Source organism: Sceloporus undulatus, chromosome 2, assembly GCF_019175285.1.
Source record: "Sceloporus undulatus isolate JIND9_A2432 ecotype Alabama chromosome 2, SceUnd_v1.1, whole genome shotgun sequence".
NCBI lineage: Eukaryota > Metazoa > Chordata > Lepidosauria > Squamata > Phrynosomatidae > Sceloporus > Sceloporus undulatus.
The window spans coordinates 35,753,410-35,767,179 of NC_056523.1; the positions used below are offsets into that span (position 1 = coordinate 35,753,410).

At 42.4% G+C, this 13,770-nt stretch overlaps 1 protein-coding gene across 6 annotated transcripts in view; it reads right to left on the bottom strand.

Moving 5' to 3' along the window:
- MDFIC2 (MyoD family inhibitor domain containing 2) overlaps positions 1–13,770 on the bottom strand; it is a 235,576-nt gene that overhangs the window by 139,746 nt on the left and 82,060 nt on the right. The window lies entirely within an intron of this gene.

A 13,770-nucleotide genomic window follows, 5' to 3' on the forward strand; every position in this document is an offset into this window, starting at 1 on the left:
TTGTGGACTGCAACAAATTCCTCTCAGAGGATCTGAGGGTATGGGGCAGATTATAGGGAAGGAGGTGATCCCTTAAGTAGGTTGGGCCCAAGCCATGGAGGGCATTAAAGGTAATGACCAACACCTTGTACTGTGCCTGGAAACGAATAGGCAGCCAGTGGAGTAATTTCAATATAGGTATAATATAGTCACTCCTAGTTGTTCCTGTAATCAATCTGGCTGCCATATGCTGTACCAGTTGAAGTTTCTGGACTAGGCACAATCTTCTTTTATGTAGCCTGTGTAAATCTTATCACTGAATCAGTTCTTCTGTGTTTGAGTGTTCCCTTGCTCAATTCTAAATAAAACCTTATTATTTACTCAGAGCTTGGGTTTCTTGTTTAGTACTACTGTAAGTAGGTGTGAAAAGATCCCTGAAATTACCCACCACTTGCATTCCTTCGTTTGAGCAAATTAATCCCCCAAAGTTCAAAGGAGATGCTGATACCACTGGCAGGGACCTTAGGTCCCCTCACCATGTTTTTGGGAAACACTACACAAGCACTACCCCCAGAGCTGGCATTATTTCTGCCCAAGGTGAATTATTGTATGGAAGTGTGAGAGAGCACTAGATCTGTCCATCAAACTGTGGCTCCTAGGAATGAATCATAACATGTATCTACAAGGCAGATATGCAAACATAATACTAGGATGACTTATGTTATACTTCTTGACAATATTTTTCAGATAATTTAACAGTATTTTACAAAGCCTTGAGTAGAGGATTGCAGGCTATTAAATCCCCCCCTTTCTGCCTATCATGCCCTCCATCACATTCAGTACTTGCTTACATAAATGATTATCTTCACATCTTAAACTCACTTCAACCATTTATGTGTTCTAAGGGATAAACCAGAGAAGGCAGGTAGTTAAAAGAGATGTGGGGGTGGAAGGGAGGGGCAAAACTAGACAAGCAAATGTTAATTCACCTTCTTGTGTCTCAGTACGATGACCTCATCTAAATATGTGAATGGTTGCGGTAACTGGGAAATAGATTTGACATTTCTACTGGGAAATGAACTGCCAAATCACCATTAGAAATGTCTCAGACTTTTCTGTATTTTTGCAACCTCAAGATAATTCCCTTTAGAAGTCAATAGGAGCCATATAACATGGTATGTTTCACAAGTGTGTATTAACTGTCTGTTTCTCTTTCATGATTGGAATGTGAAGTTAGTGAGGATATGTGGGAATATGCATTAACTTAAGTAGAAACTGTATTGGTAACACCCAGCTGATCAAAGTTATATTTAAAGTTTAAACAGTTCAAGCCTTAAAATGGAAATCATTTCCAGAACTATTCATGGGTGCTTCCACCATGAGTGAAGATTACAAAGAACACTTTAATAAGCGTGACATGCTGGCTGCAAAGAGATTCCAGCTCTCTAATGTCTGCTTGTGAATTTCTTGCTTAAAATCCTTCCTTTTTTCAACAGTTTAAGAATTGTATTATGTCAAATGAAAAGACTTGGTAGATGACTTTTGCAAGGCTTGGTCGTTTTTCTTTCTGCACATTCATGCTATACAACTGAACTATTGAAATATGCTTAAAGGCAAAAGGGAATCTACATAGGCATGCCAAATGTGCCTTGCACTTCAAGGTCTCAAAAGTCAAGACTCCTTACTTGTTAACTATTGCTTATTTCCAAGCATTCACATCCTCTAGGCAGCATGAAAAAAAATTCATATGAAGAGAATTTGTGTGTATCTATATACAGAGAGAAAGAGAGAAACATTGGTCAATTCATTCATACAACCACACACACATGAACTGACCAATGTTTCAAAATCTTTAACAGTCATAATTATCTTCTGCTTCAGCTAACATGGCATATCACTGACATTTTTAGCTGGATTTGCAAAACTATTCCTGGAACTATGAGGATTTATTTATTTAATATGTCTCCTCTCTCCCAGAGTAGGGCCAAGATGGCTTCCAGAAAAAATAAATTAAAAGTGTTTACAATAAAAAAATTTAAAACAATTTAAAATCCTCACATTAAACTTTGGCGGGTTACAGACCGCCTATTTGGGGCAGGCTGCACCCGCCCCTTTCCCCGGTGTATTGGGGCCTCAGTGGCCAGAACGGCAGCTGCTGAGGCCCCGATCCGCCGCTTTTCAGGTTGCAGGGAAGCGGCAAAATGCCGTTTCCCCGCAGCCTGAAAAGGGGTGTCCTTGGGGCTTCAAGCCCCAAGGACACCCAGCGGCTGCGGGGAGAAGGAGAAAGGGGCCGCTTGGCTCCTTTCTCCCTTGCTTCGCTGGGCGCAGCCATCTGAAGGCTGCACTCAGCGATGCAAAGCGGTGCTGCAGACCAAGAAGGAGCTCTGAAATGGAGCTCCTTCCTGGTCCACGCTAAGGGCGCACTAGGCGCCCTGGCGCGGAGTGAGGACATCACGTCCACCCCGCCCCGTATAGAGGCGGCACGGCCGTGACATCCTCATGGCGGCGGCCGTCTGGAACGGCCGCCATCATTTTTTACGCACAGAGCACGTATTAGGGTTAGGAAGGTGCGGAAGCACCGCACCTCCCTAACCCTAGTACGCGCTCCATGCGTACTTTAATGGCGGTGTGTAACCCGCCTTTATCATTTAAAAGCCATGCTAAAGTTAAAAACAAATTAAAAACACATCTCAACTAAAAAAACTTCCCTGTCTTTGTTCAAAACTATTATGAGACCACACTACTCTTAGAAATAATAGTGTTAAAACTTCCATTTCACTCTCCCTGAGCTTATCACCAGTGTACATGGTAAACAGTGGAGTTAAATAAGGAAAAAGATGTCATGTAAAAGATGGAGCTAGCTTGTTTTGTGCTGCTCCAGTGTCCAGGACACAAACCAATGGATTCAAACTAAAAGAAAAGAGACTACACCTAAACATTAGGAAGAACATCTTTATTGTAAGAACTTTTAACAGTGGAATGAATTGCCTTGGGAAATAGTGGACTCTCCATCTTTGAAAGTCTTTAAACAGAGTTTGGACGGGCATTTTTCAGGAATGTTGTAGTTGTGTTTCCTTGCATGGTAGGGGGTTAGATTAGCTATGCTACTGCTTTCATTACCACAACCTGAAAGATATGAAAAGTACAGGGGGGTGATAGTTGGGGTTGGATGGGTGCTAACAATGGTATCTTCAGACTGACCACATGGATTAGATAGAGCAGGCATAGTTGAAGCCAGGAATCTGAAAGCTTTTAAACCTCATCTTTCTTTCAGTGAGGGCTTTTAGCAACCATTGACCCAACCTCGAAGTCCCTAGCAACCCAATTTCTTTGATACTGGTCAATGCAAAGAATACTCTCACCTTCTGAAACTCATGTTTTAATGGAATCAGCAGAAAACATCTGGTCAGTGTCAGTGAACTGTGCTACTGTACCACTGCTATTAACTGCCATCAAATTATAGTCAAGTGAGTTGACATTTTTATTCTGAAGCACTCAATGGTTCACATGAGCAAGATTTCCAGTCGAATTCCATTGACTGGAAACGACCCAAAGAGGTGATCATTTCCACTCAGTCCACATTTTGCTGGGCCCATTTTGCTGTGCAATGCCCTCAAGTCCCATGTCAGTGAAATGACCTAGAAGGACACTATAGTCAATGATATCAAATGCCGCTGATGCAGGAGGACAAACAGGAACTCATTCCTCCTTCAAATTCCTGGTGTAGGTTATCTACCAAGGTGACCAAGGCTATTTCTGTCCCATAACCAGGCCTGAGACCAGATTGGATTGGCCCAGGTAATCTGTTTCAGCTAAGAAAGCCTGGAGGTGTGTTCCCACCACTCGGTTGAGGTCAGGACTGTACTTAGAAATGGGATATTAGAGATTGGCCTATAGTTACCTAGGGAGCTGGGATCCAATGAAGGTTTTCCCCTCACAAAGGTCTTACAATTGCTTCTTTTTAGAGAGTGTGGAACATAGCCCTCTTTCAAAGAAGCATTTAGAACATCCACCACCTAACTGGCCAGTCTTCTTTTGGCAGCTTTAGTTAGCCAGGATGGACATGAGTTTAACAGAGAAATGGTTAACCTCACCTCTCCAAATAACTTGTCCACATCAACATTTTGAACAACCTGAAACTCATTCACCAAAACGGGACAATTACATGCCACAGTTACCACCCCAGACTCTACTTTCAATGTGGAGTTCAAATCTGATTGAAACCAAGCAATTTTCTCCATAAATTATTTAGCAAATTCATTAAAATGTCTTTGCGAGGACTTGGCCATGGTAGTCTAAGATCTCGGATGTAACTATCTGGAACTACTGCACTGGATGAGAATAAGCTGGTGTAATAAACACAGCAAAGAATTATTTATCTATTCCTCTCACAGCTGCAAAGTAAGGGGCTGTACACACAGGTCCCTCATTGTGCCCCGGATGGAGGCTGTGGCAACTGCACGCCGTGGCCTCCAGAAGGTGCAAATTTTTGCATCCTGGAAGGGGTATCATAAGTACTGAGGTGTGGCATCATGACGCCTCTTCCGCACTGCACCATTTGGGTGCTGCACCTGGCGTGCAACAACATGATGTGTGCCGTGTGGATGGGCATGCACCATAATGGCAGCCGGGAGGCGTGGTAAGTACTTTGAGCGTGCTAATGCTCAGCACGAGTACAGGCTGGCACAAAGTGCCATTCTGTATAGCCTCTAAGTTCCAAAATGGGCCTTGACCCATGCTCAATCAGATACATTCTCCACAATTGCTCTAATGGTCTACCCAAGCATTTTATTGCCTTGAGCCCCTCAGAAAACCAAGGAGCTCATGCTCTGCTCCTAAGTAAAGGATGCTTGGGAGCAACTGTGTCAATTGCCTGACTCATCTCCCTATTTCAACTAGGGCCTTGACAGAATCACCAACTGTAATAGCTACAAATCCTCTAGAGACTTCAGTAAACCTTGTGGATCTTTTAGTCTCTGGGAGTGAACCATTTTAACAGGTGCACCACTCCTGTTGATATTAGGAGTTCCAGAAAATCTTAACTTTCTCAGGTTGTGATCCAGGTAATGGATGACAATGAGGATCTTTCAACCCCCCTTCTGCCAGACCACCATCATCCTGACCAGAAAAAAACAGATCAAGAGTGTAGCTTGCTACATATGTAGGACAAGATAATTATTAAAACAGGTCCATGGAAGCCAGGAAATTCTGTGGTGGCCCTGATGTGGGTGCTTCACCCTAGATGATAAAATCCCTAAAGAAAATATGTTTTGGGGAGATTAACTGCCATCCGCCGGCCTGAGAGGCAGGACACTCCACCCTCCATAACTGCCATCCTCCGGCCTGAGAGGGAGTTACCAGGCAGGTCCAGCTCCATCAGGACTAGCCTGGAAGAAGGAAGAGCCCTCCCTCCAATCCATCTGCCTTGGTCCAGGCCACAGAGGGAGAGAAGAACCACTGGACCTCATCCCCTTTCCCTCCACCATTCCCTTCTCCTTTTGTGTCGTGTCTTTTAGATTGTAAGCCTGAGGGCAGGGAACTGTCTGATTAAAAATAATAATTGTAAGCCACCCTGAGAGCCATTAGGGCTGAAGGGCGGGATATAAATACCTAAATAAATAAAATAAATTAATAAAACATCACTTCTGAGATAATCTCCAGCAGCTCTGGCAGGGAGACAGTTGTACATCAGAGTGACTAGTACACCAATATAATCTCCAGCCTGTCTTGTTGCCCTATTGCCAGTGTATACTTGAAAACTTGGGAGTTTGGAGATGCATCAAAGCATTCATATCTGCATGGAGTTACTAACATAAATTGGTTGGCACTGTTTAGCAGAGTTCTTGGGTGCCAGTCCCAAAAGGAAAATTATGTGCTGTTCTAAACTTGAAAAGCAAGGCCTTACCCAGTGGCACCCCCATACTGGAATGGGTGGTCTGACAGCATGTTGGGGTGGTGGGGTTGGTGGCAGCTGTACACTGGCTTTCCAGGCTTTGCTGCAGTGAGCGGTCATCCTCCTCCTTCGGGGCCAGAGCAGCCTGTGCACACACTCCTCCTCCTTTTTCCTGGGTGTCCATTCCAGAAAGAAAATCTGTACCCAGAGGAAGAGGAGAAGAAGTGTGTGTGCACCCTTGCAGGATGCTCCATCCTGAGATTCCTCTCCAGGGAAAAATCCTTGGACAGAGCAACCTGCAAGGGTGCATGTGTGCTCCTCCTCCTCCACCATCCACCACCAGGGGAAAAAGCCCTGGACAGAGTAGTCTACAAGGGCACACATTATCCTCCTCCTCCCCCTCTGCCTCCTGCACTCCCCTAATGATGCCATAGGCTATAGCAAATATGTAACTGGATTGTTTTAGAATTTTTAATTTTTGAAACTTATTTTTTTATTTAAAAAAAATTGTGGTAATGTGTAGAATTATAATTACACATGCAGCTACACATCTCCAAAGTGATTATTATTTATGCTGAAGTGTTTAGAAGACACAGATGTAACTTGAGAGATGTGTTTTTATATGCACTTATAATATTTTATTACACACATGAATTAGATATATGTGGCAATATGTCAAGAATGGAATCTGAATCTATGTGATAAGCCTACAAATTATAAATATCACACAAAGCAAGATATCGAATATAGTTCCAGAAAAAAGGCACTCTTTGCATTTCTTTTTAATTTTCTCTCCCCACTTCCCCGTTACAGGGCTGCAGCTCCCACAATGGCGTGTATGTTGGCTGAGAACATAAATTATGCTTCTGTATATATACAGGTTTATATTTCCCAAGAGTAAACATAGTTACATTTGGAAAAGATCAATGGCAATAAACCTGAGATCAATTGAAATTTCACCATTTGGCTAAATGCTTTAGAGTCTGTGTACAGTTTATCACCACAAGCACTGCTTTATGTCTAGGGAAAGTATATAAAGGTAGTGGGTGGTGTCTCTCAGAAAGTGTACTTGCAGTAATATTTAATGATGCTTAGAGCATGCACATGGAAGGACTCCTGGAATGCTTCTTCCAGACTTTCAGTGCTATTTGCCTCCCTACCGCTTCCCTGTCTTCAGACTGTTTTCTTGATCTATGGAAAGCATTAGAGAATGACCACTAATTAGCACTTTAACAGTAGCCAATGGCAATATTGTAAGTTTCCTAAGCTTTCCCTGTTGCTAATTTACAATCTCTTTCCAAAATAGCTGTCATTATAAAACCAGGTCATGATAAAGGCAGGAATCTATAAATATAGAGCCTATGTCATATCCCATCTCCTCCAAAAGGAGCATGATCCCTGTCTGTTTAAAAGAGGTTTACATATTCCTTATAATAAATGTATGATAAATTAGGCACTCCTTTCCAGACCCCTTTAAATGGAATGCACTGAAAACACAGTAATGATATAATTAATTACAGTCATAGTCTTGTTAAATTTCCTGTGGAAAAATTACACCTTTTTCGATTAACGTGAAATATAAGTGTCAAATCAGTAATAAAAACCTGATCAATAAAACAATAATAACCATGTTGTTAAAAGCGGCCCCAGAAAGGTGTTCCCTGCAACATATTTTAGAGGTTAGAAACCCTTTTAAAATAAACGGACTTCATCTTTACACTGTGTCATCTAAATCATTACAATGTTTGTGTATACAATTATCATCAGACGATAAATTGCAGCTATTGAATGGATTAAGTGTGAACCTGTTGACCTCATAAATCGGAGTTTGTCATAGCTTTAGAAAATGCTTGTGTAACAATCAGTTGATTACATGGCAGGAGCAGATATACACATGTTAACTGGAAAATATGAAAGGGGCAGGGTAATTCAGAGTTCATTGGTAAAGTTTATAAAATTCCTCTGACAACACTCTGAAGTTAACACTTTCAGTATACTTTGCAGTGGAAAGAACAAAACTATTTGCATTTTCCCTTTGTATATAAACTGTGGTGTTAGAAAATATATCCAGTCAGACCTCTATATCCACAGATTCTGCAACTACAGATTCCACCATGCACAGCTTGAAAATATTCCAAAAACATCCCCCGGAAAACCTTGATTTTGCTATTTTACTACAACATTGTATATAATGGGACTTGGAACATCCACAGATGTTGGTATCCATGGGGTCTGTGTGTGTCTGGATGCCAACTGTTGATGGTATAACTTTCTCCAGTCTGATTCTGAAGCATACAAAGGAAACAATAATGAACTAGGGATGCATCTACACTGTAGAAATAATGCAGGTTGATACCACTCTAAGTGCTGTAGCTCCATCCTATGGAATCCTGGGATTTGTAATAATATGAGGCCCTTAGCCTTCTCTGCCAAAGAGTGTTGGTGCTTCACAAACCTACAAATCCCAGGGTTCTGTAGGATGGAGCCATGGCAATTAAAGAGGTGCCAAACCACATTATTTCTATAGCGTGGATGAATCCCCAATCAATTTTTACACATTTTTTTGCAAAGGACATTATTTCCTTAGCAGTATTTCTAAAAGGGACTAGTGAAAGAGCTTCTCCAAATAAGAATTCTGCTTCTTCAAATTAAAATTTCCTTCAGTTCACAAATTTCTACAATTGAAGTAACTTTAATTGAACCTCAGTTCAATATTTAGAAATACAATTTAAGCACTCAAAGAACAGGGGCAGGCAAAGTTACAATGGGAATGTGAACACAAGAAATTCGTATTCAAGAGTTCTAGGCATGAACAACTTTCATTGTCCCACTCTGTGCAATGCTACACATTTGTGGACTGAAGGAAAATTTCTTGTGCAATGGTGGGGGGGGGAGATATAATTCTTATTTGCTGAGACAGAATTCTTATTTATGGCAGCTATACTTCTAGATGATGAAGCAAGAGACAACAACATTCACAGATTGGTATCAATTCCTGCTTTAGTGCAGGGACATTTTGATTCCCCAATCATTTGAAGTCTGCACCTATTCTTTGCTTCTGTGAAATTAAATGACACCAGTGGATTACAAAAAGAAGGAGATGCTTGTACAGTTCTAAACATAACAGTGACTTTGCATGTTACAGTAGGGAAATCTAACAGATGCACACAGGTGATTTGTGCTTTCCCTTTATATTTCTTGAGCATTGGCATTTGTGCTTCTCTCCTTCAAATTATCCTGAAAGGATGCTGTTGATATGCAGTGGAAACACGGGGCTGTCTTTTCTGTCACTACCAAAATAACTTTTGTTTTCCTTCTAGCAATGTAGATAAAATCCAATAAAGCAGCTGCTTTCCTACAAAATCAGAATATTTGTCTTTCAAGCCCTGTATTATCTAGTCTGATAGAGCAGTTCTTCTGGATCACAGGTTTCATATTATCTGCTACCACTTTAACCTTTTTTAAAAAAAAGCCTACTCTTTAATCATTTTTAAAAGAGGATTTAGTGGTTTGAATGCTAGATTAGGACTCTGGAGGCCAAGGTTCAAATCCTCACTCAGCTACATATCTGGCTGACCTTAGGCAAGTCACATTCTCTCAGCCACAGTGGAAGGCAAATGCAAACCCCCTCCCAACAAAATGTTGCCAAGAAACCCCCATGATAGCTTCACCCAAGAGTCGCCATAAGCTGGAAATGACTTGAAGACACATAACAACAACAACAACAACAACAACAACAACAACAACCGCCTCAAAAGATTAATTCTGAGACTGATCTTTCTGCTTGTCCTCTTCCACGGAACTATGGACTTCTTGTCCTGGGGGACCTCAACATCCCTTTCGAGGCCAGTCAGAATCCAACAGGTGCGGCTCGGGAGTTCATGACTATCATGACTGCCATGGGCCTGTCTCAATTGGTTTCAGGGCCAACACATTGCGCTGGGAATACCCTCGATGTCATCTTCAGTACAGACATGGATATTCCGTGGGCAGAGTTCTCCAATATCTCTGCTCTGTCATGGACGGATCATTTCCTGGTTGAGGCTCAAATCAAGGGGGTGGTGGACCTATTAGGATGGTCCACCCTCGAAGGCTGGTGAAACCCAAAAGGTTCCAAGAAGCCCTAGAGGGGTATATGGCTGGAACTGACGGTGATTCTGTTGATGCCCTGACTAACATCTGGGATACTGATCTCTCCAGGGCTATACACAGTATCGCTCCCAAGTGTCCTCTCAGGCCTGCTTCCAATAAACAGCCCTGGTATACGGAAGATCTCAGAGAAAGGAAGCAGGTTCTGCGACGACTAGAGCGCGACTGGCGAAGACACCAGCACTTAGCCGACAAGGCACTCCTAGACTCTCTTTTGAAGGCCTATGGAGTGGCAATAGGTGCAGCAAAGCATTCGTTCTATGCTACATGTATTGTGTCCACGGAGTCGCGTCCAGCAGAGCTGTTCAGGGTAGTGAGGGAGTTAACACATCTGCCCCCCTCCCTGAACCCTATTCTAGAACCATCTAAAGCCTGCTGTGACAAATTTAACAACTTCTTCGCAGATAAAACCTCTCGGATAAGGGCTGATCTCGACGCCAGTATTTCTTCAGAATCTGTAAGAGAGGTATCCAGAACTTCCATGGACCCTGTTATACTGGATCACTTTGAGTCTGTTAGTACTGAGGAAGTGGACAAGATCCTTCGAAGTGTTAGGAAGACGACATGCTTTCTCGATCCCTGTCCCTCATGGTTGGCAGCTCAGGGGGGAGATGCGGTGCTCACTATGTTGCACCGTATAATCAATACATCTCTAAGTGAGGGACAGTTTCCATCAAAATTGAAATTAGCAGTAGTGAAACCCCTGCTAAAAAAAACCCTCCATAGACCCCCTGATTCATAATAAATATCAGCCAGTATCACTGCTGCCTTTCTTAGGGAAGGTGATCAAGAGAGCGGTCGCTTTCCAGCTTCAATTGATCTTGGATGAAACGGATTTTCTAGACCCATTTCAAACCAGCTTCCGGGTGGGCTATGGAGTTGAGACTGTCATGGTTGCCCTAGTCAATGATCTCCGTCTGGGCATGGACAGGGGAAGCGTGTCCCTGTTAGTGCTTTTGGACATCTCAGCGGCTTTCGATACCATTGACCATGGTATCCTTCTGGAACGCCTGAGGGATTTAGGTATCGGGGGCACTGCGCTCCAGTGGTTCCGTTCCTACCTCTCAGGTAGATTCCAGATGGTGCAGCTGGGGGACATGTGCTCTGATAAGAGGGCACTTACATCTGGTGTCCCTCAAGGAGCCATTCTGTCCCCCATGCTATTTAACATTTACATGAAACCGCTGGGAGAGATCATCCGGAGACATGGGCGCGGTGTTATCAGTACGCTGATGACACCCAAATTTGTTTCTTTGTGTCTCTGACTGATGCAGTGACTAGGGATGGCATCTCTCCTCTAAATGCCTGCTTGGAGTCAGTAATGGGCTGGATGAGGGAGAACAGACTCCGTTTGAATCCAGAGAAAACGGAAGTACTGGTGATAAGTTCCCTGGCCCCGGGTGGTGAGTTTTGCCATCCTATCCTGAATGGGGTCACGCTCCCCTTGAAGGATTCGGTTCGCAGTCTGGGAGTGCTCCTGGACTCGTCGCTCCAGTTGTCATCTCAGGTGGATGCGGCAGTCAGGAGCGCTTGTTATCAGCTTCGGCTGATACGCCAGCTGCGCCCCTAACTGAACTGGAGGAACCTTGAAACTGTAGTACATGCTCTGGTAACCTCTCGATTGGATTTCTGTAATGCGCTCTACATGGGGCAACCCTTGTACCAAACTCGGAAGCTACAGCTAGTGCAAAATATGGCAGCGAGACTGGTCGCTGGGAGTTCCAGATCAGATCATATTACACCAATCCTGAAAGATCTTCATTGGCTGCCTATGCGCTTCCCAGCTCAATACAAGGTGTTGGTTATTACCTATAAAGCCCTAAATGGCTTGGGCCCAGGGTACTTGGAAGACCGCCTCTCCCCATATAATCCGCCCCGCTCACTCAGGTCAGCAGGGAAGAATCTGCTAGAGGTCCCAACTGCATGTTACTCTAGGACCTTGCAACGGGCCTTTTCCATCTCAGCCCCAAGGTTGTGGAATAATCTTCCAGATGAGCTCCGCTCCACCACATCTTTAGAGACTTTTAAGAAGAACCTTAAGACCTTCTTCTTTTCTCAAGCCTTTCCCCCCTGAGATGTTCTTTTATCACCCCCTCGGTCTGATGTCCTTGTGATGTTTATGGATTCCCCCACTCAGCTGAACTTGTTGTTTTTATTGCTATTATGTCTGTTTTTAGATAATGTTGAATTGCTTTTATCCTGATGTATTTTTACTTAAATCTGTACGCCGCTTTGATCAAAATTGGAAAAGCGGGATATAATTAAACTATTTATTATTATTATTATTATTATTTATTTATTTATTTATTTGCTTACTATGAATGAAAGTCTGATCAGAGACTCTAAGCATGCTCATCATATTTAAATTATGCATGAGGCATTTGCATTTTATGTATAAATTTCAGATGTATACCTAGCATATGCAAAGATACTAGGCTGGAGGCTGAATGCTCACCTTCTCCTTGTCCAATTTTAAGACCCCATTTTTAATCCAAATGCATAAATAGGATTGCCTAAATCCAATGCCTAGTCTCTACCAGAGTACACTCACTGAATCAATGAGATCTACAGAAGTGCTGATGTGCCATTCATTAGTTGAGTGAATTTCCTCTGAATGGCACTAGCAACTGGACTTAGGCCATTGAAATAGGTATGTACCTTAATTTTTCCTTTTAGCAATATGCTAATAGTCTTGAACTGAACTGATGTTTTAAGCACACCTAGTATATGACATACAACAGAATACAATGGTAGAAGATGTGCATTTTTATGATGTCTGAATGTTTAGATGGGAGTCTGACACATGGCAGCATTGTTAGAGCGTCTTTAAGACTTTGCCAGTTCCATGTGTCAGACTCACATCTGAGTGTTGTGACATTTAAAAGATGCATGTCTTTGGCTACTGCATTCTCATTTTGGAAATTTCCATACTTGAATTGTAAAGATTTGCATTCTTCCACAGTCAAAATATGGCTTTTACACAAAATATACATATGCAAAACCTTACTTACGAGTTTCAGTAAGACCCTTCCTAACAAAGTACATTTTTGGCTGTCATTAAATAGTCATCAGTTCTGAGTCTTTTGGGTTACATACCTGTGTGAGATAAGTGAAATGTATTATTTATTTATTTATTTATTTATTTATTTATATCCCACCTTCTTCCAAAAACTGGTGTGCACAACAACTTTAGAATAATTGTCTTCATTCTCCAAATGAATGTTTGACCAGGGGTTCTCAACCTTTTTGACTCACGGAGTCCTTTTCAACTTGACAAATTCAACACGGCAAATTTCTGTTCAGAATGTAATCAAGTTTTCTTATTTTGATTCTATTTTTTGTTTCATATTCTTTAATTTCATTCAATTTTTGTTTCTTTCATTTTCCTGGAGTGGCCACGGAGCACCTGGGAAGTGAGCAATGGATGCAAGCTAAGGAAAGGAGTTTCACCTCAACATTAGGAGGAACCTTTTGATATAAGGGCTGTTCGACAGTGGAACACACTCCCTCGGAGTGTAGTGGAGTCTCCTTCCTAGAGGTCTTTAAAACAGAGGCTGGATGGCCATCGTCGGGGTGCTTTGATTGAGAGTTCCTGCATGGCAAGGGGTTGGACTGGTGGCCCTTGTTTTGGTCTCTTCCAACTCTATGATTCTTGATTCTATGAATTCATCTTTGTAACCATTTCACCTCATTAACGTTGATATCAGTGGTTTCTACCATGTGCTCTGAGGAGCCTTTAGGGCTCCCAT